Below are 26,728 nucleotides of genomic sequence, written 5' to 3' on the forward strand. Positions count from 1 at the left end.
CCACGATAAATATTTTAGAGGATAACGCATGTTAGGTCTAGGTTAGGTCTGGGATTTGCACTCATCAGACTCATACTTTCGCATTCTTAACATACTTGTTGAACAGATCCCGGGTTTTTTCTGGTTTGGATCACGTAGTAGTATGGTACCACACTAAAACAGTCGATTATGCCTGGTCTCGATCAGTATTTTAGAGGATAACGCATGCTAGGTCTGGTTTAGGTCTGGGATTTGCCCTCCTCAGACTCATACAATCGCATATTTCACATACTTGTTAACCAGATCCTGGACTTCTTCTGGTTTGAATCACGTATTATTGTGGTACCACACCGAAACAGTCAATAAAACCTGGCCACGATAAATATTTTAGAGGATGACGCATGTTAGGTCTAGGTTAGGTCTGGGCTTTGCTCTCATCAGGCTCATACTTTCGCATATTTCGCATTCTTGTTGGCCAGAACCTGGTCCTTCTCTGGATTGTATCACGTAGTAGTGTGGTACCACACTGAATGTGTCGATTAAACCTGGTTTCGATCAATACTTTAGAGGATAACGCATGTTAGGTCTGGGTTAGGTCTGGGATTTGCCGTCAGCAGACTCATAGAATCGCATATTTCGTATTTTGTTGTCCAGATCCTGGTCGTCTTCATGTTTGAAACACGTAGTATTGTGGTACCACACAGAAACAGTCAATTAAACCTGGCCGCGATCAATATTTTAGAGGATAACGCATGCTAGGCCTGGGTTATGTCAGGCATTTGCCCTCAACAGACTCATACAATCGCATATTTCGCATTTTGTTGGCCAGATCCTGGTCTTCTTCTGGTTTGAATCACGTAGTAATGTGGTACCACACAGAAACAGTCAATTAAACCTGGCCACGATCAATACTTTAGAGGATAAAGCATGCTAGGTCTGGGTTAGGTCTGGGATTTGCCCTCATCAGACTCATACCTTCGCATATTTCACACTCTTGTTGGCCAGATCCTGGTCTTCTTCTGGTTTGAATCACGTAGTAATGTGTTACCACACAGAAACAGTCAATTAAACCTGGCCACGATCAATATTTTGGGGGATAACGCATGCTAGGCCTGGCTTAAGTCTGGGATTTGCCCTCATCAGACTCTTACAATCGCATATTTCGCATTTTGTTGGCCAGATCCTGGTCTTCTTCTGGTTTGAATCACGTAGTAATGTGGTACCACACAGAGACAGTAAATTAAGCCTGGCCACGACCAATATTTCAGAGGATAACGTATGCTAGGTCTGGGTTAGGTCTGGGATTTGCACTCATCAGACTGATACTTTCGCATTCTTCACATAGTTGTTAAACAGATCTTGGGTTTTTTCTGGTTTGGATAACGTAGTAATGTGGCACCACACCGAAACAGTCGATTAAGCCTGGTCTCGATCAATATTTTAGAGGATAACGCATGTTAGGTCTAGGTCAGGTCTGGGACTTGCTCTCATCAGGCTCATACTTTCGCATATTTCGCATTCTTGTTGGCAAGATCCTGGTCTTTTTCTGGGTTGTATCACGTAGTAATGTGGTACCACACTGAAATAGTCAATTAAACCTGGCCACGATCAATACTTTAGAGGATATCGCATGCTAGGTCTGGGTTAGGTCTGGGATTTGCCCTCATCAGACTCATACAATCGCTAATTTCACATACTTGTTTGCCAGATCCTGGTCTTCTTCTGGTTTGAATCACGTAGTATTGTGGTACCACACAGAAACAGTCAATAAAACCTGGCCACGATAAATATTTTAGAGGATGACGCATGTTAGGTCTAGGTTAGGTCTGGGATTTGCTCTCATCAGGCTCATACTTTCGCATATTTCGCATTCTTGTTGGCAAGATCCTGGTCTTTTTCTGGATTGTATCACGTAGTAATGTGGTACCACACAGAAACAGTCAATTAAGCCTGGTCTCGATCAGTATTTTACAGGATAACGCATGTCAGGTCTGGGTTAGGTCTGGTACTTGCCTTCATCAGGCTCATGCAATTGCATATTTCGCATTCTTGTTGGCCAGAACCTAGTCCTTTTCTGGATTGTATCGCGTAGTAGTGTGGTACCACACTGAATGTGTCGATTAAACCTGGTTTCGATCAATATTTTAGAGGATAACGCATGCTAGGTCTGGGTTAGGTCTGGGATTTGCTCTCATCGGACTCATACAATCGCATATTTCACATACTTGTTGGCCAGATCCTGGTCTTCTTCATGTTTGAATCACGTAGTATGGTGGTACCACACAGAAACAGTCAATTAAACCTGGCCACGATCAATATTTTAGGTGACAACGCATGCTAGGCCTGGGTTAGGTCTGGGACTTGCCCTCATCAGGCTCATACTTTCGCATTCTTCACATACTTGCTGCACAGATCCTGGGTTTTATCTGGTTTGGATCACGTAGTATTGTGGTACCACACAGAAACAGTCAGTGAAACCTGGCCACGATAAGTATTTTAGAGGATGACGCATGTTAGGTCTGGGTTAGGTCTGGGATTTGCTCTCATCAGGCTTATACTTTCGCATATTTCGCACACTTGTTGGCCGGATCCTGGGTTTTTTCTGGTTTCGAAAAGGTAGTAATGTGGTACCACACTGGAACAGTCGATTAAACCCGGTTTCGATAAATACTTTAGAGGATAACGCATGCTAGGTCTGGGTTAGGACTGGGATTTGCCCTCATTTGGCTCATACTTTCGCATTCTTCACATACTTTTTGAGCAGATCCTAGGTTTTTTCTGGTTTGGATCACGTAGTAATGTGGTACCACACTGAAACAGTCGATTAGACCTGGTTTCGATCAATATTTTAGAGGATAACGCATGTTAGGTCTAGGATAGGTCTGGGATTTGCCCTCATCAGGCTCATGCAATCGCATATTTCGCATTCTTGTTGGCCAGATCCTGGTCTGCTTCTGGTTTGAATCACGTAGTAATGTGGTACCATCCAGAAACAGTCAATTAAACCTGGCCACGATCAATATTTTGGAGGATAACGCATGCTAGGCCTGGCGTAGGTCTGGGATTTGCCCTCATCAGACTCATACAATCGCATATTTCGCATTTTGTTGGCCAGATCCTGGTCTTCTTCTGGTATGAATCACGTAGTAATGTGGTACCACACAGAAACAGTGAATTAAACCTGGCCACGATCAATATTTTGGAGGATAACGCATGCCAGGTCTGGGTTAGGTCTGGGATTTGCCCTCCTCAGACTCATACAATCGCATATTTCACATACTTGTTAACCAGATCCTGGACTTCTTCTGGTTTGAATCACGTAGTATTGTGGTACCACACAGAAACAGAAAATTAAACCTGGCCACGATAAATATTTTAGAGGATAACGCATGTTAGGTCTAGGTTAGGTCTGGGATTTGCACTCATCAGACTCATACTTTCGCATTCTTAACATACTTGTTGAACAGATCCCGGGTTTTTTCTGGTTTGGATCACGTAGTAGTATGGTACCACACTAAAACAGTCGATTATGCCTGGTCTCGATCAGTATTTTAGAGGATAACGCATGCTAGGTCTGGTTTAGGTCTGGGATTTGCCCTCCTCAGACTCATACAATCGCATATTTCACATACTTGTTAACCAGATCCTGGACTTCTTCTGGTTTGAATCACGTATTATTGTGGTACCACACCGAAACAGTCAATAAAACCTGGCCACGATAAATATTTTAGAGGATGACGCATGTTAGGTCTAGGTTAGGTCTGGGCTTTGCTCTCATCAGGCTCATACTTTCGCATATTTCGCATTCTTGTTGGCCAGAACCTGGTCCTTCTCTGGATTGTATCACGTAGTAGTGTGGTACCACACTGAATGTGTCGATTAAACCTGGTTTCGATCAATACTTTAGAGGATAACGCATGTTAGATCTGGGTTAGGTCTGGGATTTGCCGTCAGCAGACTCATCGAATCGCATATTTCGTATTTTGTTGTCCAGATCCTGGTCGTCTTCATGTTTGAAACACGTAGTATTGTGGTACCACACAGAAACAGTCAATTAAACCTGGCCGCGATCAATATTTTAGAGGATAACGCATGCTAGGCCTGGGTTATGTCAGGCATTTGCCCTCAACAGACTCATACAATCGCATATTTCGCATTTTGTTGGCCAGATCCTGGTCTTCTTCTGGTTTGAATCACGTAGTAATGTGGTACCACACAGAAACAGTCAATTAAACCTGGCCACGATCAATACTTTAGAGGATAAAGCATGCTAGGTCTGGGTTAGGTCTGGGATTTGCCCTCATCAGACTCATACCTTCGCATATTTCACACTCTTGTTGGCCAGATCCTGGTCTTCTTCTGGTTTGAATCACGTAGTAATGTGTTACCACACAGAAACAGTCAATTAAACCTGGCCACGATCAATATTTTGGGGGATAACGCATGCTAGGCCTGGCTTAAGTCTGGGATTTGCCCTCATCAGACTCTTACAATCGCATATTTCGCATTTTGTTGGCCAGATCCTGGTCTTCTTCTGGTTTGAATCACGTAGTAATGTGGTACCACACAGAGACAGTAAATTAAGCCTGGCCACGACCAATATTTCAGAGGATAACGTATGCTAGGTCTGGGTTAGGTCTGGGATTTGCACTCATCAGACTGATACTTTCGCATTCTTCACATAGTTGTTAAACAGATCTTGGGTTTTTTCTGGTTTGGATAACGTAGTAATGTGGCACCACACTGAAACAGTCGATTAAGCCTGGTCTCGATCAATATTTTAGAGGATAACGCATGTTAGGTCTAGGTCAGGTCTGGGACTTGCTCTCATCAGGCTCATACTTTCGCATATTTCGCATTCTTGTTGGCAAGATCCTGGTCTTTTTCTGGGTTGTATCACGTAGTAATGTGGTACCACACTGAAATAGTCAATTAAACCTGGCCACGATCAATACTTTAGAGGATATCGCATGCTAGGTCTGGGTTAGGTCTGGGATTTGCCCTCATCAGACTCATACAATCGCTAATTTCACATACTTGTTTGCCAGATCCTGGTCTTCTTCTGGTTTGAATCACGTAGTATTGTGGTACCACACAGAAACAGTCAATAAAACCTGGCCACGATAAATATTTTAGAGGATGACGCATGTTAGGTCTAGGTTAGGTCTGGGATTTGCTCTCATCAGGCTCATACTTTCGCATATTTCGCATTCTTGTTGGCAAGATCCTGGTCTTTTTCTGGATTGTATCACGTAGTAATGTGGTACCACACAGAAACAGTCAATTAAGCCTGGTCTCGATCAGTATTTTACAGGATAACGCATGTCAGGTCTGGGTTAGGTCTGGTACTTGCCTTCATCAGGCTCATGCAATCGCATATTTCGCATTCTTGTTGGCCAGAACCTAGTCCTTTTCTGGATTGTATCACGTAGTAGTGTGGTACCACACTGAATGTGTCGATTAAACCTGGTTTCGATCAATATTTTAGAGGATAACGCATGCTAGGTCTGGGTTAGGTCTGGGATTTGCTCTCATCGGACTCATACAATCGCATATTTCACATACTTGTTGGCCAGATCCTGGTCTTCTTCATGTTTGAATCACGTAGTATGGTGGTACCACACAGAAACAGTCAATTAAACCTGGCCACGATCAATATTTTAGGTGATAACGCATGCTAGGCCTGGGTTAGGTCTGGGACTTGCCCTCATCAGGCTCATACTTTCGCATTCTTCACATACTTGTTGAACAGATCCTGGGTTTTATCTGGTTTGGATCACGTAGTATTGTGGTACCACACAGAAACAGTCAGTGAAACCTGGCCACGATAAGTATTTTAGAGGATGACGCATGTTAGGTCTAGGTTAGGTCTGGGATTTGCTCTCATCAGGCTTATACTTTCGCATATTTCGCACACTTGTTGGCCGGATCCTGGGTTTTTTCTGGTTTCGAAAAGGTAGTAATGTGGTACCACACTGGAACAGTCGATTAAACCCGGTTTCGATAAATACTTTAGAGGATAACGCATGCTAGGTCTGGGTTAGGACTGGGATTTGCCCTCATTTGGCTCATACTTTCGCATTCTTCACATACTTTTTGAGCAGATCCTAGGTTTTTTCTGGTTTGGATCACGTAGTAATGTGGTACCACACTGAAACAGTCGATTAGACCTGGTTTCGATCAATATTTTAGAGGATAACGCATGTTAGGTCTAGGATAGGTCTGGGATTTGCCCTCATCAGGCTCATGCAATCGCATATTTCGCACTCTTGATGGCCAGATCCTGGTCTGCTTCTGGTTTGAATCACGTAGTAATGTGGTACCATCCAGAAACAGTCAATTAAACCTGGCCACGATCAATATTTTGGAGGATAACGCATGCTAGGCCTGGCGTAGGTCTGGGATTTGCCCTCATCAGACTCATACAATCGCATATTTCGCATTTTGTTGGCCAGATCCTGGTCTTCTTCTGGTATGAATCACGTAGTAATGTGGTACCACACAGAAACAGTGAATTAAACCTGGCCACGATCAATATTTTGGAGGATAACGCATGCTAGGTCTGGGTTAGGTCTGGGATTTGCCCTCCTCAGACTCATACAATCGCATATTTCACATACTTGTTAACCAGATCCTGGACTTCTTCTGGTTTGAATCACGTAGTATTGTGGTACCACACAGAAACAGAAAATTAAACCTGGCCACGATAAATATTTTAGAGGATAACGCATGTTAGGTCTAGGTTAGGTCTGGGATTTGCCCTCATCAGACTCATACTTTCGCATTCTTAACATACATGTTGAACAGATCCCGGGTTTTTTCTGGTTTGGATCACGTAGTAGTATGGTACCACACTAAAACAGTCGATTATGCCTGGTATCGATCAGTACTTTGGAGGATAACGCATGCTAGGTCTGGTTTAGGTCTGGGATTTGCCCTCCTCAGACTCATACAATCGCATATTTCACATACTTGTTAACCAGATCCTGGACTTCTTCTGGTTTGAATCACGTAGTATTGTGGTACCACACCGAAACAGTCAATAAAACCTGGCCACGATAAATATTTTAGAGGATGACGCATGTTAGGTCTAGGTTAGGTCTGGGCTTTGCTCTCATCAGGCTCATACTTTCGCATATTTCGCATTCTTGTTGGCCAGAACCTGGTCCTTCTCTGGATTGTATCACGTAGTAGTGTGGTACCACACTGAATGTGTCGATTAAACCTGGTTTCGATCAATACTTTAGAGGATAACGCATGTTAGGTCTGGGTTAGGTCTGGGATTTGCCGTCAGCAGACTCATAGAATCGCATATTTCGTATTTTGTTGTCCAGATCCTGGTCGTCTTCATGTTTGAAACACGTAGTATTGTGGTACCACACAGAAACAGTCAATTAAACCTGGCCACGATCAATATTTTAGAGGATAACGCATGCTAGGCCTGGGTTATGTCAGGCATTTGCCCTCAACAGACTCATACAATCGCATATTTCGCATTTTGTTGGCCAGATCCTGGTCTTCTTCTGGTTTGAATCACGTAGTAATGTGGTACCACACAGAAACAGTCAATTAAACCTGGCCACGATCAATACTTTAGAGGATAAAGCATGCTAGGTCTGGGTTAGGTCTGGGATTTGCCCTCATCAGACTCATACCTTCGCATATTTCGCATTTTGTTGGCCAGATCCTGGTCTTCTTCTGGTATGAATCACGTAGTAATGTGGTACCACACAGAAACAGTGAATTAAACCTGGCCACGATCAATATTTTGGAGGATAACGCATGCTAGGTCTGGGTTAGGTCTGGGATTTGCCCTCCTCAGACTCATACAATCGCATATTTCACACTCTTGTTGGCCAGATCCTGGTCTTCTTCTGGTTTGAATCACGTAGTAATGTGTTACCACACAGGAACAGTCAATTAAACCTGGCCACGATCAATATTTTGGGGGATAACGCATGCTAGGCCTGGCTTAAGTCTGGGATTTGCCCTCATCAGACTCTTACAATCGCATATTTCGCATTTTGTTGGCCAGATCCTGGTCTTCTTCTGGTTTGAATCACGTAGTAATGTGGTACCACACAGAGACAGTAAATTAAGCCTGGCCACGACCAATATTTCAGAGGATAACGTATGCTAGGTCTGGGTTAGGTCTGGGATTTGCACTCATCAGACTGATACTTTCGCATTCTTCACATAGTTGTTAAACAGATCCTGGGTTTTTTCTGGTTTGGATAACGTAGTAATGTGGCACCACACTGAAACAGTCGATTAAGCCTGGTCTCGATCAATATTTTAGAGGATAACGCATGTTAGGTCTAGGTCAGGTCTGGGACATGCTCTCATCAGGCTCATACTTTCGCATATTTCGCATTCTTGTTGGCAAGATCCTGGTCTTTTTCTGGGTTGTATCACGTAGTAATGTGGTACCACACTGAAATAGTCAATTAAACCTGGCCACGATCAATACTTTAGAGGATATCGCATGCTAGGTCTGGGTTAGGTCTGGGATTTGCCCTCATCAGACTCATACAATCGCTAATTTCACATACTCGTTTGCCAGATCCTGGTCTTCTTCTGGTTTGAATCACGTAGTATTGTGGTACCACACAGAAACAGTCAATAAAACCTGGCCACGATAAATATTTTAGAGGATGACGCATGTTAGGTCTAGGTTAGGTCTGGGATTTGCTCTCATCAGGCTCATACTTTCGCATATTTCGCATTCTTGTTGGCAAGATCCTGGTCTTTTTCTGGATTGTATCACGTAGTAATGTGGTACCACACAGAAACAGTCAATTAAGCCTGGTCTCGATCAGTATTTTACAGGATAACGCATGTCAGGTCTGGGTTAGGTCTGGTACTTGCCTTCATCAGGCTCATGCAATCGCATATTTCGCATTCTTGTTGGCCAGAACCTAGTCCTTTTCTGGATTGTATCACGTAGTAGTGTGGTACCACACTGAATGTGTCGATTAAACCTGGTTTCGATCAATATTTTAGAGGATAACGCATGCTAGGTCTGGGTTAGGTCTGGGATTTGCTCTCATCGGACTCATACAATCGCATATTTCACATACTTGTTGGCCAGATCCTGGTCTTCTTCATGTTTGAATCACGTAGTATGGTGGTACCACACAGAAACAGTCAATTAAACCTGGCCACGATCAATATTTTAGGTGATAACGCATGCTAGGCCTGGGTAAGGTCTGGAACTTGCCCTCATCAGGCTCATACTTTCGCATTCTTCACATACTTGTTGAACAGATCCTGGGTTTTATCTGGTTTGGATCACGTAGTATTGTGGTACCACACAGAAACAGTCAGTGAAACCTGGCCACGATAAGTATTTTAGAGGATGACGCATGTTAGGTCTAGGTTAGGTCTGGGATTTGCTCTCATCAGGCTTATACTTTCGCATATTTCGCACACTTGTTGGCCGGATCCTGGGTTTTTTCTGGTTTCGAAAAGGTAGTAATGTGGTACCACACTGGAACAGTCGATTAAACCCGGTTTCGATAAATACTTTAGAGGATAACGCATGCTAGGTCTGGGTTAGGACTGGGATTTGCCCTCATTTGGCTCATACTTTCGCATTCTTCACATACTTTTTGAGCAGATCCTAGGTTTTTTCTGGTTTGGATCACGTAGTAATGTGGTACCACACTGAAACAGTCGATTAGACCTGGTTTCGATCAATATTTTAGAGGATAACGCATGTTAGGTCTAGGATAGGTCTGGGATTTGCCCTCATCAGGCTCATGCAATCGCATATTTCGCATTCTTGTTGGCCAGATCCTGGTCTTCTTCTGGTTTGAATCACGTAGTAATGTGGTACCATCCAGAAACAGTCAATTAAACCTGGCCACGATCAATATTTTGGAGGATAACGCATGCTAGGCCTGGCGTGGGTCTGGGATTTGCCCTCATCAGACTCATACAATCGCATATTTCGCATTTTGTTGGCCAGATCCTGGTCTTCTTCTGGTATGAATCACGTAGTAATGTGGTACCACACAGAAACAGTGAATTAAACCTGGCCACGATCAATATTTTGGAGGATAACGCATGCTAGGTCTGGGTTAGGTCTGGGATTTGCCCTCCTCAGACTCATACAATCGCATATATTCTACATACTTGTTAACCAGATCCTGGACTTCTTCTGGTTTGAATCACGTAGTATTGTGGTACCACACAGAAACAGAAAATTAAACCTGGCCACGATAAATATTTTAGAGGATAACGCATGTTAGGTCTAGGTTAGGTCTGGGATTTGCCCTCATCAGACTCATACTTTCGCATTCTTAACATACTTGTTGAACAGATCCTGGGTTTTTCTGGTTTGGATCACGTAGTAATGTGGTACCACACTGAAACAGCCGATTAAGCCTGGTATCGATCAGTACTTTGGAGGATAACGCATGCTAGGTCTGGTTTAGGTCTGGGATTTGCCCTCCTCAGACTCATACAATCGCATATTTCACATACTTGTTAACCAGATCCTGGACTTCTTCTGGTTTGAATCACGTAGTATTGTGGTACCACACCGAAACAGTCAATAAAACCTGGCCACGATAAATATTTTAGAGGATGACGCATGTTAGGTCTAGGTTAGGTCTGGGCTTTGCTCTCATCAGGCTCATACTTTCGCATATTTCGCATTCTTGTTGGCCAGAACCTGGTCCTTCTCTGGATTGTATCACGTAGTAGTGTGGTACCACACTGAATGTGTCGATTAAACCTGGTTTCGATCAATACTTTAGAGGATAACGCATGTTAGGTCTGGGTTAGGTCTGGGATTTGCCGTCAGCAGACTCATAGAATCGCATATTTCGTATTTTGTTGTCCAGATCCTGGTCGTCTTCATGTTTGAAACACGTAGTATTGTGGTACCACACAGAAACAGTCAATTAAACCTGGCCACGATCAATATTTTAGAGGATAACGCATGCTAGGCCTGGGTTATGTCAGGCATTTGCCCTCAGCAGACTCATACAATCGCATATTTCGCATTTTGTTGGCCAGATCCTGGTCTTCTTCTGGTTTGAATCACGTAGTAATGTGGTACCACACAGAAACAGTCAATTAAACCTGGCCACGATCAATACTTTAGAGGATAAAGCATGCTAGGTCTGGGTTAGGTCTGGGATTTGCCCTCATCAGACTCATACCTTCGCATATTTCGCATTTTGTTGGCCAGATCCTGGTCTACTTCTGGTATGAATCACGTAGTAATGTGGTACCACACAGAAACAGTGAATTAAACCTGGCCACGATCAATATTTTGGAGGATAACGCATGCTAGGTCTGGGTTAGGTCTGGGATTTGCCCTCCTCAGACTCATACAATCGCATATTTCACACTCTTGTTGGCCAGATCCTGGTCTTCTTCTGGTTTGAATCACGTAGTAATGTGTTACCACACAGGAACAGTCAATTAAACCTGGCCACGATCAATATTTTGGGGGATAACGCATGCTAGGCCTGGCTTAAGTCTGGGATTTGCCCTCATCAGACTCTTACAATCGCATATTTCGCATTTTGTTGGCCAGATCCTGGTCTTCTTCTGGTTTGAATCACGTAGTAATGTGGTACCACACAGAGACAGTAAATTAAGCCTGGCCACGACCAATATTTCAGAGGATAACGTATGCTAGGTCTGGGTTAGGTCTGGGATTTGCACTCATCAGACTGATACTTTCGCATTCTTCACATAGTTGTTAAACAGATCCTGGGTTTTTTCTGGTTTGGATAACGTAGTAATGTGGCACCACACTGAAACAGTCGATTAAGCCTGGTCTCGATCAATATTTTAGAGGATAACGCATGTTAGGTCTAGGTCAGGTCTGGGACATGCTCTCATCAGGCTCATACTTTCGCATATTTCGCATTCTTGTTGGCAAGATCCTGGTCTTTTTCTGGGTTGTATCACGTAGTAATGTGGTACCACACTGAAATAGTCAATTAAACCTGGCCACGATCAATACTTTAGAGGATATCGCATGCTAGGTCTGGGTTAGGTCTGGGATTTGCCCTCATCAGACTCATACAATCGCTAATTTCACATACTCGTTTGCCAGATCCTGGTCTTCTTCTGGTTTGAATCACGTAGTATTGTGGTACCACACAGAAACAGTCAATAAAACCTGGCCACGATAAATATTTTAGAGGATGACGCATGTTAGGTCTAGGTTAGGTCTGGGATTTGCTCTCATCAGGCTCATACTTTCGCATATTTCGCATTCTTGTTGGCAAGATCCTGGTCTTTTTCTGGATTGTATCACGTAGTAATGTGGTACCACACAGAAACAGTCAATTAAGCCTGGTCTCGATCAGTATTTTACAGGATAACGCATGTCAGGTCTGGGTTAGGTCTGGTACTTGCCTTCATCAGGCTCATGCAATCGCATATTTCGCATTCTTGTTGGCCAGAACCTAGTCCTTTTCTGGATTGTATCACGTAGTAGTGTGGTACCACACTGAATGTGTCGATTAAACCTGGTTTCGATCAATATTTTAGAGGATAACGCATGCTAGGTCTGGGTTAGGTCTGGGATTTGCTCTCATCGGACTCATACAATCGCATATTTCACATACTTGTTGGCCAGATCCTGGTCTTCTTCATGTTTGAATCACGTAGTATGGTGGTACCACACAGAAACAGTCAATTAAACCTGGCCACGATCAATATTTTAGGTGATAACGCATGCTAGGCCTGGGTTAGGTCTGGGACTTGCCCTCATCAGGCTCATACTTTCGCATTCTTCACATACTTGTTGAACAGATCCTGGGTTTTATCTGGTTTGGATCACGTAGTATTGTGGTACCACACAGAAACAGTCAGTGAAACCTGGCCACGATAAGTATTTTAGAGGATGACGCATGTTAGGTCTAGGTTAGGTCTGGGATTTGCTCTCATCAGGCTTATACTTTCGCATATTTCGCACACTTGTTGGCCGGATCCTGGGTTTTTTCTGGTTTCGAAAAGGTGGTAATGTGGTACCACACTGGAACAGTCGATTAAACCCGGTTTCGATAAATACTTTAGAGGATAACGCATGCTAGGTCTGGGTTAGGACTGGGATTTGCCCTCATTTGGCTCATACTTTCGCATTCTTCACATACTTTTTGAGCAGATCCTAGGTTTTTTCTGGTTTGGATCACGTAGTAATGTGGTACCACACTGAAACAGTCGATTAGACCTGGTTTCGATCAATATTTTAGAGGATAACGCATGTTAGGTCTAGGATAGGTCTGGGATTTGCCCTCATCAGGCTCATGCAATCGCATATTTCGCATTCTTGTTGGCCAGATCCTGGTCTGCTTCTGGTTTGAATCACGTAGTAATGTGGTACCATCCAGAAACAGTCAATTAAACCTGGCCACGATCAATATTTTGGAGGATAACGCATGCTAGGCCTGGCGTAGGTCTGGGATTTGCCCTCATCAGACTCATACAATCGCATATTTCGCATTTTGTTGGCCAGATCCTGGTCTTCTTCTGGTATGAATCACGTAGTAATGTGGTACCACACAGAAACAGTGAATTAAACCTGTTCACGATCAATATTTTGGAGGATAACGCATGCTAGGTCTGGGTTAGGTCTGGGATTTGCCCTCCTCAGACTCATACAATCGCATATTTCACATACTTGTTAACCAGATCCTGGACTTCTTCTGGTTTGAATCACGTAGTATTGTGGTACCACACAGAAACAGAAAATTAAACCTGGCCACGATAAATATTTTAGAGGATAACGCATGTTAGGTCTAGGTTAGGTCTGGGATTTGCCCTCATCAGACTCATACAATCGCATTTTTCGCATTTTGTTGGCCAGATCCTGGTCTTCTTCTGGTTTGAATCACGTAGTAATGTGGTACCACAGAGAAACAGTCAATTAGACCTGGCCATGATCAATATTTTAGAGGATAACGCATGCTAGGTCTGGGTTAGGTCTGGGATTTGCACTCATCATGCTTATACTTTCGCATATTTCGCACACTTGTTGGCCAGGTCCTGGGTTTTTTCTGGTTTGGATAACGTAGTAATGTGGCACCACAGTGAAACAGTCGCTTAAGCCTGGTCTCGATCAATATTTTAGAGGATAACGCATGTTAGGTCTAGGTCAGGTCTGGGACTTGCTCTCATCAGGCTCATACTTTCGCATATTTCGCATTCTTGTTGGCAAGATCCTGGTCTTTTTCTGGGTTGTATCACGTAGTAATGTGGTACCACACTGAAATAGTCAATTAAACCTGGCCACGATCAATATTTTGGAGGATAACGCATGCTAGGTCTGGGTTAGGTCTGGGATTTGCTCTCATCGGACTCATACAATCGCATATTTCACATACTTGTTGGCCAGATCCTGGTCTTCTTCATGTTTGAATCACGTAGTGTAGTGGTACCACACAGAAACAGTCAATTAAACCTGGCCACGATCAATATTTTAGAGGATAACGCATGCTAGGCCTGGGTTAGGTCTGGGACTTGCCCTCATCAGGCTCATACTTTCGCATTCTTCACATACTTGTTGAACAGATCCTGGGTTTTATCTGGTTTGGATCACGTAGTATTGTGGTACCACACAGAAACAGTCAGTGAAACCTGGCCACGATAAATATTTTAGAGGATGACGCATGTTAGGTCTAGGTTAGGTCTGGCATTTGCTCTCATCAGGCTTATACTTTCGCATATTTCGCACACATGTTGGCCAGATCCTGGGTTTTTTCTGGTTTCGATAAGGTAGTAATGTGGTACCACACTGGAACAGTCGATTAAACCCGGTTTCGATAAATACTTTAGAGGATAACCCATGCTAGGTCTGGGTTAGGACTGGGATTTGCCCTCATTTGGCTCATACTTTCGCATTCTTCACATACTATTTGAGCAGATCCTAGGTTTTTTCTGGTTTGGATCACGTAGTAATGTGGTACCACACTGAAACAGTCGATTAGACCTGGTTTCGATCAATATTTTAGAGGATAACGCATGTTAGGTCTAGGTTAGGTCTGGGACTTGCTCTCATCAGGCTCATACTTTCGCATATTTCGCATTCTTGTTGGCAAGATCCTGGTCTTTTTCTGGGGTGTATCACGTAGTAATGTGGTACCACACTGAAACAGTCGATTAAACCCGGTTTCGATGAATATTTTAGAGGATAACGCATGTCAGGTCTAGGTTACGTCTGGGATTTGCCCTCATCAGACTCATACAATCGCATATTTCACATACTTGTTTGCCAGATCCTGGTCTTCTTCTGGTTTGAATCACGTAGTATTGTGGTACCACGCAGAAACAGTCAATTAAACCTGTCTGCGATCAGTATTTTAGAGGATAACGCATGCTAGGTCTGTGTTAGGTCTGGGACTTGCCCTCATCAGGCTCATTCTTTCGCGTTCTTCGCATGCTTGTTGAACAGAACCCGGACTTCTTCTGGTTTGAATCACGTAGTATTGTGGTACCACACAGAACAGTCAATAAAACCTGGCCACGATAAATATTTTAGAGGATAACGCATGTTTGGTCTAGGCTAGGTATGGGATTTGCTCTCATCAGGCTTATACTTTCGTATATTTCGCACACTTGTTGGCCAGATCCCGGGTTTTTTCTGGTTTGGATAAGGTAGTAATGTGGTGCCACACTGGAACAGTCGATTAAACCCGGTTTCGATAAATATTTTAGAGGGTAACGCATGCTAGAACTGGGTTAGGTCTCGGATTTGCCCTCATCAGGCTCATACTTTCGCGCTCTTCACATACTTGTTGAACGGATCCTGGACTTCTTCCGGTTTGAATCACGTAGTATTGTGGTACCACACAGAAACAGTCAATAAAACCTGGCCACGATAAATATTTTAGTGGATGACGCATGTTAGGTCTAGGTTAGGTGGGGGATTTGCTCTCATCAGGCTTATACTTTCGCATATTTCGCACACTTGTTGGCCAGATCCTAGGTTTTTTTCTGGTTTGAATCACGTAGTAATGTGGTACCACACTGAAACAGTCAATTAATCCTGGCCACGATCAATATTTTGGAGGATAACGCATGCTAGGCCAGGCGTAGGTCTGGGATTTGCACTCATCAGACCCATACAATCGCATATTTCGCATTTTGTTGGCCAGATCCTGGTCTTCTTCTGGTATGAATCACGTAGTAATGTGGTACCGCACAGAAACAGTCAATAAAACCTGGCCACGATAAATATTTTAGAGGATGCCGCATGCTAGGTCTGGGTTAGGTCTGGGATTTGCCCTCATCAGACTCATACTTTCGCATTCTTCACATACTTGTTGAACAGATCCCGGGTTTATTCTGGTTTGGATCACGTAGTAGTATGGTACCACACTAAAACAGTCGATTATGCCTGGTCTCGATCAGTATTTTAGAGGTTAACGCATGTTAGGTCTGTGTCAGGTCTGGGACTTGCCCTCATTTGGCTCATGCAATCGCATATTTCTCATTCTTGTTGGCCAGATCCTGGTCTTTTTCTGGATTGTATCACGTAGTAATGTGGTACCACACAGAAACAGTCAATTAAGCCTGGCCACGATCAATATTTTAGAGGATAACGCATGCTAGGTCTGGGTTAGGACTGGGATTTGCCCTCATTTGGCTCATACTTTCGCATTCTTCACATACTTTTTGAGCAGATCCTGGTCTTCTTCTGGTTTGAATCACGTAGTAATGTGGTACCATACAGAAAGAGTCAATTAAACCTGGCCACGATCAATATTTTGGAGGATAACGCATGCTAGGCCTGGCGTAGGTCTGGGAATTGCCCTCATCAGACTCATACAATCGCATATTTCGCATTTTGTTGGCCAGATCCTGGTCTTCTTCTGGTATGAATCACGTAGTAAAGTGGTACCACACAGAAACAGTCAATTAAACCTGGCCACGATCAATATTTTGGAGGATAACGCATGCTAGGTCTGGGTTAGGTCTGGGATTTGCCCTCCTCAGACTCATACAATCGCATATATCACATACTTGTTGAACAGATCCCGGGTTTTTTCTGGTTTGAGTCACGTAGTATTGTGGTACCACACTGGAACAGTCGATTAAACCCGGTTTCGATAAATACCTTAGAGGATAACGCATGCTAGGTCTGGGTTAGGACTGGGATTTGCCCTCATTTGACTCATACTTTCGCATTCTTCACATACTTTTTGAGCAGATCCTAGGTTTTTTCTGGTTTGGAACACGTAGTAATGTGGTACCACACTGAAACAGTCGATTAGACCTGGTTTCGATCAATATTTTAGCGGATAACGCATGTTAGGTCTAGGTTAGGTCTGGGATATGCCCTCATCAGGCTCATGCAATCGCATATTTCGCATTCTTGTTGGCCAGATCCTGGTCTTCTTCTGGTTTCAATCACGTAGTAATGTGGTACCACACAGAAACAGTCAATTAAACCTGGCCTCGATCAATATTTTGGAGGATAACGCGTGCTAGGCCTGGCTTAAGTCTGGGATTTGCCCTCATCAGACTCATACAATCGCATATTTCGCATTTTGTTGGCCAGATCCTGGACTTCTTCTGGTATGAATCACGTAGTAATGTGGTATCACACAGAAAGAGTCAATTAAACCTGTCCACGATCAATATTTTGGAGGATAACGCATGCTAGGTCTGGTTTAGGTCTGGGATTTGCCCTCCTCAGACTCATACAATCGCATATTTCACATACTTGTTAACCAGATCCTGGACTTCTTCTGCTTTGAATCACGTAGTATTGTGGTACCACACCGAAACAGTCAATAAAAACTGGCCACGATAAATATTTTAGAGTATAACGCATGTTAGGTCTAGGTTAGGTCTGGGATTTGCCCTCATCAGACTCATACTTTCGCATTCTTAACATACTTGTTGAACAGATCCCGGGTTTTTTCTGGTTTGGATCACGTAGTAGTATGGTACCACACTAAAACAGTCGATTATGCCTGGTCTCGATCAGTATTTTAGAGGATAACCCATGTTAGCTCTGTGTCAGGTCTGGAACTTGCCCTCATCAGGCTCATACTTTCGCATTCTTCACATACTTGTTGATCAGATCCTGGGTTTTTCTGGTTTGGATCACGTAGTAATGTGGTACCACACTGAAACAGCCGATTAAGCCTGGTATCGATCAGTACTTTGGAGGATAACGCATGCTAGGTCTGGTTTAGGTCTGGGATTTGCCCTCCTCAGACTCATACAATCGCATATTTCACATACTTGTTAACCAGATCCTGGACTTCTTCTGGTTTGAATCACGTAGTATTGTGGTACCACACCGAAACAGTCAATAAAACCTGGCCACGATAAATATTTTAGAGGATGACGCATGTTAGGTCTAGGTTAGGTCTGGGCTTTGCTCTCATCAGGCTCATACTTTCGCATATTTCGCATTCTTGTTGGCCAGAACCTGGTCCTTCTCTGGATTGTATCACGTAGTAGTGTGGTACCACACTGAATGTGTCGATTAAACCTGGTTTCGATCAATACTTTAGAGGATAACGCATGTTAGGTCTGGGTTAGGTCTGGGATTTGCCGTCAGCAGACTCATATAATCGCATATTTCGTATTTTGTTGTCCAGATCCTGGTCGTCTTCATGTTTGAAACACGTAGTATTGTGGTACCACACAGAAACAGTCAATTAAACCTGGCCACGATCAATATTTTAGAGGATAACGCATGCTAGGCCTGGGTTATGTCAGGCATTTGCCCTCAACAGACTCATACAATCGCATATTTCGCATTTTGTTGGCCAGATCCTGGTCTTCTTCTGGTTTGAATCACGTAGTAATGTGGTACCACACAGAAACAGTCAATTAAACTTGGCCACGATCAATACTTTAGAGGATAAAGCATGCTAGGTCTGGGTTAGGTCTGGGATTTGCCCTCATCAGACTCATACCTTCGCATATTTCACACTCTTGTTGGCCAGATCCTGGTCTTCTTCTGGTTTGAATCACGTAGTAATGTGTTACCACACAGGAACAGTCAATTAAACCTGGCCGCGATCAATATTTTGGGGGATAACGCATGCTAGGCCTGGCTTAAGTCTGGGATTTGCCCTCATCAGACTCTTACAATCGCATATTTCGCATTTTGTTGGCCAGATCCTGGTCTTCTTCTGGTTTGAATCACGTAGTAATGTGGTACCACACAGAGACAGTAAATTAAGCCTGGCCACGACCAATATTTCAGAGGATAACGTATGCTAGGTCTGGGTTAGGTCTGGGATTTGCACTCATCAGACTGATACTTTCGCATTCTTCACATAGTTGTTAAACAGATCCTGGGTTTTTTCTGGTTTGGATAACGTAGTAATGTGGCACCACACTGAAACAGTCGATTAAGCCTGGTCTCGATCAATATTTTAGAGGATAACGCATGTTAGGTCTAGGTCAGGTCTGGGACATGCTCTCATCAGGCTCATACTTTCGCATATTTCGCATTCTTGTTGGCAAGATCCTGGTCTTTTTCTGGGTTGTATCACGTAGTAATGTGGTACCACACTGAAATAGTCAATTAAACCTGGCCACGATCAATACTTTAGAGGATATCGCATGCTAGGTCTGGGTTAGGTCTGGGATTTGCCCTCATCAGACTCATACAATCGCTAATTTCACATACTCGTTTGCCAGATCCTGGTCTTCTTCTGGTTTGAATCACGTAGTATTGTGGTACCACACAGAAACAGTCAATAAAACCTGGCCACGATAAATATTTTAGAGGATGACGCATGTTAGGTCTAGGTTAGGTCTGAGATTTGCTCTCATCAGGCTCATACCTTCGCATATTTCGCATTCTTGTTGGCAAGATCCTGGTCTTTTTCTGGATTGTATCACGTAGTAATGTGGTACCACACAGAAACAGTCAATTAAGCCTGGTCTCGATCAGTATTTTACAGGATAACGCATGTCAGGTCTGGGTTAGGTCTGGGATTTGCCTTCATCAGGCTCATGCAATCGCATATTTCGCATTCTTGTTGGCCAGAACCTAGTCCTTTTCTGGATTTTATCACGTAGTAGTGTGGTACCACACTGAATGTGTCGATTAAACCTGGTTTCGATCAATATTTTAGAGGATAACGCATGCTAGGTCTGGGTTAGGTCTGGGATTTGCCCTCATCAGACTCATACAATCGCATATTTCGCATTTTGTTGGCCAGATCCTGGTCTTCTTCTGGTATGAATCACGTAGTAATGTGGTACCACACAGAAACAGTGAATTAAACCTGGCCACGATCAATATTTTGGAGGATAACGCATGCTAGGTCTGGGTTAGGTCTGGGATTTGCCCTCCTCAGACTCATACAATCGCATATTTCACATACTTGTTAACCAGATCCTGGACTTCTTCTGGTTTGAATCACGTAGTATTGTGGTACCACACAGAAACAGAAAATTAAACCTGGCCACGATAAATATTTTAGAGGATAACGCATGTTAGGTCTAGGTTAGGTCTGGGATTTGCCCTCATCAGACTCATATAATCGCATATTTCGTATTTTGTTGTCCAGATCCTGGTCGTCTTCATGTTTGAAACACGTAGTATTGTGGTACCACACAGAAACAGTCAATTAAACCTGGCCACGATCAATATTTTAGAGGATAACGCATGCTAGGCCTGGGTTATGTCAGGCATTTGCCCTCAACAGACTCATACAATCGCATATTTCGCATTTTGTTGGCCAGATCCTGGGTTTTTTCTGGTTTGGATAACGTAGTAATGTGGCACCACAGTGAAACAGTCGATTAAGCCTGGTCTCGATCAATATTTTAGAGGATAACGCATGCTAGGCCGAGGTTAGGTCTGGGATTTGCCCTCATCAGACTCATACCTTCGCATATTTCACACTCTTGTTGGCCAGATCCTGGTCTTCTTCTGGTTTGAATCACGTAGTAATGTGTTACCACACAGGAACAGTCAATTAAACCTGGCCGCGATCAATATTTTGGGGGATAACGCATGCTAGGCCTGGCTTAAGTCTGGGATTTGCCCTCATCAGGCTCATACTTTCGCATTCTTCACATACTTGTTGAACAGATCCTGGGTTTTATCTGGTTTGGATCACGTAGTATTGTGGTACCACACAGAAACAGTCAGTGAAACCTGGCCACGATAAATATTTTAGAGGATGACGCATGTTAGGTCTAGGTTAGGTCTGGGATTTGCTCTCGTCAGGCTTATACTTTCGCATATTTCGCACACATGTTGGCCAGATCCTGGGTTTTTTCTGGTTTCGATAAGGTAGTAATGTGGTACCACACTGGAACAGTGAATTAAACCTGGCCACGATAAATATTTTAGAGGATGACGCATGTTAGGTCTAGGTTAGGTCTGGGATTTGCCCTCATTTGGCTCATACTTTCGCATTCTTCACATACTATTTGAGCAGATCCTAGGTTTTTTCTGGTTTGGATCACGTAGTAATGTGGTACCACACTGAAACAGTCGATTAGACCTGGTTTCGATCAATATTTTAGAGGATAACGCATGTTAGGTCTAGGTTAGGTCTGGGAATTGCTCTCATCAGGCTCATACTTTCGCATATTTCGCATTCTTGTTGGCAAGATCCTGGTCTTTTTCTGGGGTGTATCACGTAGTAATGTGGTACCACACTGAAACAGTCGATTAAACCCGGTTTCGATGAATATTTTAGAGGATAACGCATGTCAGGTCTAGGTTACGTCTGGGATTTGCCCTTATCAGACTCATACAATCGCATATTTCACATACTTGTTTGCCAGATCCTGGTCTTCTTCTGGTTTGAATCACGTAGTAATGTGGTACCACACAGAAACAGTGAATTAAACCTGGCCACGATAAATATTTTAGAGGATGACGCATGTTAGGTCTAGGTTAGGTCTGGGATTTGCCCTCATCACACTCATACAATCGCATATTTCACATACTTGTTAACCAGATCCTAGCCTTCTTCCGGTTTGAATCACGTAGTATTGTGGTACCACGCAGAAACAGTCAATTAAACCTGTCTGCGATCAGTATTTTAGAGGATAACGCATGCTAGGTCTGTGTTAGGTCTGGGACTTGCCCTCATCAGGCTCATTCTTTCGCGTTCTTCGCATGCTTGTTGAACAGAACCCGGACTTCTTCTGGTTTGAATCACGTAGTATTGTGGTACCACACAGAACAGTCAATAAAACCTGGCCACGATAAATATTTTAGAGGATAACGAATGTTTGGTCTAGGCTAGGTATGGGATTTGCTCTCATCAGGCTTATACTTTCGTATATTTCGCACACTTGTTGGCCAGATCCCGGGTTTTTTCTGGTTTGGATAAGGTAGTAATGTGGTGCCACACTGGAACAGTCGATTAAACCCGGTTTCGATAAATATTTTAGAGGGTAACGCATGCTAGAACTGGGTTAGGTCTCGGATTTGCCCTCATCAGGCTCATACTTTCGCGCTCTTCACATACTTGTTGAACGGATCCTGGACTTCTTCTGGTTTGAATCACGTAGTATTGTGGTACCACACAGAAACAGTCAATAAAACCTGGCCACGATAAATATTTTAGTGGATGACGCATGTTAGGTCTTGGTTAGGTGGGGGATTTGCTCTCATCAGGCTTATACTTTCGCATATTTCGCACACTTGTTGGCCAGATCCTAGGTTTTTTTCTGGTTTGAATCACGTAGTAATGTGGTACCACACTGAAACAGTCAATTAATCCTGGCCACGATCAATATTTTGGAGGATAACGCATGCTAGGCCAGGCGTAGGTCTGGGATTTGCACTCATCAGACCCATACAATCGCATATTTCGCATTTTGTTGGCCAGATCCTGGTCTTCTTCTGGTATGAATCACGTAGTAATGTGGTACCGCACAGAAACAGTCAATAAAACCTGGCCACGATAAATATTTTAGAGGATTCCGCATGCTAGGTCTGGGTTAGGTCTGGGATTTGCCCTCATCAGACTCATACTTTCGCATTCTTCACATACTTGTTGAACAGATCCCGGGTTTATTCTGGTTTGGATCACGTAGTAGTATGGTACCACACTAAAACAGTCGATTATGCCTGGTCTCGATCAGTATTTTAGAGGTTAACGCATGTTAGGTCTGTGTCAGGTCTGGGACTTGCCCTCATCAGGCTCATACTTTCGCATTCTTCACATACTTGTTGAACGGATCCTGGGTTTTTCTGGTTTGGTACCAAAGTGGTACCACACTGAAACAGTCGATTAAGCCTGGTATCGATCAGTATTTTAGAGGATAACGCATGTTAGGTCTGTGTTAGGTCTGGGACTTGCCCTCATCAGGCTCATACTTTCGCGTTCTTCACATACTTGTTGAACAGATGCTGGACTTCTTCTGGTTTGAATCACGTAGTATTGTGGTACCACACAGAAACAGTCAATAAAACCTGGCCACGATAAATATTTTAGAGGATGACGCATGTTAGGTCTAGGTTAGATCTGGGATTCGCTCTCATCAGGCTTATACTTTCGCATATTTCGCATTCTTGTTGGCCAGAACCTAGTCCTTTTCTGGATTGTATCACGTAGTAGTGTGGTACCACACTGAATGTGTCGATTAAACCTGGTTTCGATCAATATTTTAGAGGATAACGCATGCTAGGTCTGGGTTAGGTCTGGGATTTGCTCTCATCGGACTCATACAATCGCATATTTCACATACTTGTTGGCCAGATCCTGGTCTTCTTCATGTTTGAATCACGTAGTATGGTGGTACCACACAGAAACAGTCAATTAAACCTGGCCACGATCAATATTTTAGGTGATAACGCATGCTAGGCCTGGGTTAGGTCTGGGACTTGCCCTCATCAGGCTCATACTTTCGCATTCTTCACATACTTGTTGAACAGATCCTGGGTTTTATCTGGTTTGGATCACGTAGTATTGTGGTACCACACAGAAACAGTCAGTGAAACCTGGCCACGATAAGTATTTTAGAGGATGACGCATGTTAGGCCTAGGTTAGGTCTGGGATTTGCTCTCATCAGGCTTATACTTTCGCATATTTCGCACACTTGTTGGCCAGATCCTGGGTTTTTTCTGGTTTCGAAAAGGTAGTAATGTGGTACCACACTGGAACAGTCGATTAAACCCGGTTTCGATAAATACTTTAGAGGATAACGCATGCTAGGTCTGGGTTAGGACTGGGATTTGCCCTCATTTGGCTCATACTTTCGCATTCTTCACATACTTTTTGAGCAGATCCTAGGTTTTTTCTGGTTTGGATCACGTAGTAATGTGGTACCACACTGAAACAGTCGATTAGACCTGGTTTCGATCAATATTTTGGAGGATGACGCATGTTAGGTCTAGGTTAGGTCTGGGATTTGCTCTCATCAGGCTCATACTTTCGCATATTTCGCATTCTTGTTGGCAAGATCCTGGTCTTTTTCTGGATTGTATCACGTAGTAATGTGGTACCACACAGAAACAGTCAATTAAGCCTGGTCTCGATCAGTATTTTACAGGATAACGCATGTCAGGTCTGGGTTAGGTCTGGGACTTGCCTTCATCAGGCTCATGCAATCGCATATTTCGCATTCTTGTTGGCCAGAACCTAGTCCTTTTCTGGATTGTATCACGTAGTAGTGTGGTACCACACTGAATGTGTCGATTAAACCTGGTTTCGATCAATATTTTAGAGGATAACGCATGCTAGGTCTGGGTTAGGTCTGGGATTTGCTCTCATCGGACTCATACAATCGCATATTTCACATACTTGTTGGCCAGATCCTGGTCTTCTTCTGGTTTGAATCACGTAGTAATGTGGCACCACACAGAGACAGTCAATTAAGCCTGGCCACGACCAATATTTCAGAGGATAACGTATGCTAGGTCTGGGTTAGGTCTGGGATTTGCACTCATCATGCTTATACTTTCGCATATTTCGCACACTTGTTGGCCAGATCCTGGGTTTTTTCTGGTTTGGATAACGTAGTAATGTGGCACCACAGTGAAACAGTCGATTAAGCCTGGCCACGATCAATATTTTGGAGGATAACGCAGGCTGGGCCTGGCGTAGGTCTGGGTTTTGCCCTCATCAGAGTCATACAATCGCATATTTCGCATTTTGTTGGCCAGATCCTGGTCTTCTTCTGGTATGAATCACGTAGTAATGTGGTACCACACAGAAACAGTGAATTAAACCTAGCCACGATCAATATTTTGGAGGATAACGCATGCTAGGTCTGGGTTAGGTCTGGGACTTGCCATCATCAGGCTCATACCTTCGCATATTTCACACTCTTGTTGGCCAGATCCTGGTCTTCTTCTGGTTTGAATCACGTAGTAATGTGGTACCACACAGAAACAGTCAATTAAACCTGGCCACGATAAATATTTTAGAGGATGACGCATGTTAGGTCTACGTTAGGTCTGGGATTTACTCCCATCAGGCTTATACTTTCGCATATTTCGCACACTTGTTGGCCAGATCCTGGTCTTCTTCTGGTTTGAATCACGTAGTAATGTGGTTCCACACAGAAACAGTCAATTAAACCTGGCCACGATAAATATTTTAGAGGATAACGCATGCTAGGTCTGGGTTAGGTCTGGGATTTGATATCATCAGGCTCATACCTTCGCATATTTCACACTCTTGTTGGCCAGATCCTGGTCTTCTTCTGGTTTGAATCACGTAGTATTGTGGTACCACGCAGAAACAGTCAACTAAACCTGTCTACGATCAATATTTTAGAGGATAACGCATGCTAGGTCTGGGTTAGGTCAGGGATTTGCCCTCATCAGACTCATACCTTCGCATTCTTCACATACTTGTTGAACAGATCCTGGGTTTTTTCTAGTTTGGATCACGTAGTAATGTGGTACCACACTGAAACAGTCGATTAAGCCTGGTCTCGATCAGTATTTTAGAGGATAACGCATGTTAGGACGGTGTTTGGTCCGGGACTTGCCCTCATCAGGCTCATTCTTTCGCGTTCTTCACATACTTGTTGAACAGATCCTGGACTACTTCTTGTTTGAATTACGTAGTATTGTGGTACCACACAGAAACAGTCAATAAAACCTGGCTACGATAAATATTTTAGAGGATGCCGCATGCTAGGTCTGGGTTAGGTCTGGGATTTGCCCTCATCAGACTCATACAATCGCATATTTCGCATTTTGTTGGCCAGATCCTGGTCTTCCTCTGGTGTGAATCACGTAGTAATGTGGTACCACACAGAAACACTCAATTAAACCTGGCTACGATAAATATTTTAGAGGATAACGCATGCTAGGTCCGGGTTAGGTCTGGGACTTGCCCTCATCAGGCACATACTTTCGCATTTTTCACATACTTCTTGAACAGATCCTGGGTTTTTTCTGGTTTGGATCAGGTAATAATGTGGTACAACACTGGAACAGTTGATAAAACCCGGTTTCGATCAATATTTTAGAGGATACGGCATGTTAGGTCTAGGTTAGGTCTGGGACTTGCCCTCATCAGGCTCATACTTTCGCATTTTTCACATACTTGTTGAACAGATCCTGGGTTTTTTCTGGTTTGGATCAGGTAATAATGTTGTGACCACATTGGAACAGTCGATAAATCCCGGTTTCGATCAATATTTTAGAGGATTACCCATGTTAGGTCTAGGCTAGGTTTGGGATTTGCCGTCATCTGGCTCATGCAATCGCATATTTCGCATTCTTGTTGGCCAGTTCCTGGTCCTTTTCTGGATTGGATCGGGTAATAATGTGGTACCACACTGGAACAGTCGATAAAACCCGGTTTCGATCAATAT

The sequence above is a fragment of the Colletes latitarsis genome, unplaced genomic scaffold (assembly GCF_051014445.1).
Source record: "Colletes latitarsis isolate SP2378_abdomen unplaced genomic scaffold, iyColLati1 scaffold0006, whole genome shotgun sequence".
NCBI classification, from domain to species: domain Eukaryota; kingdom Metazoa; phylum Arthropoda; class Insecta; order Hymenoptera; family Colletidae; genus Colletes; species Colletes latitarsis.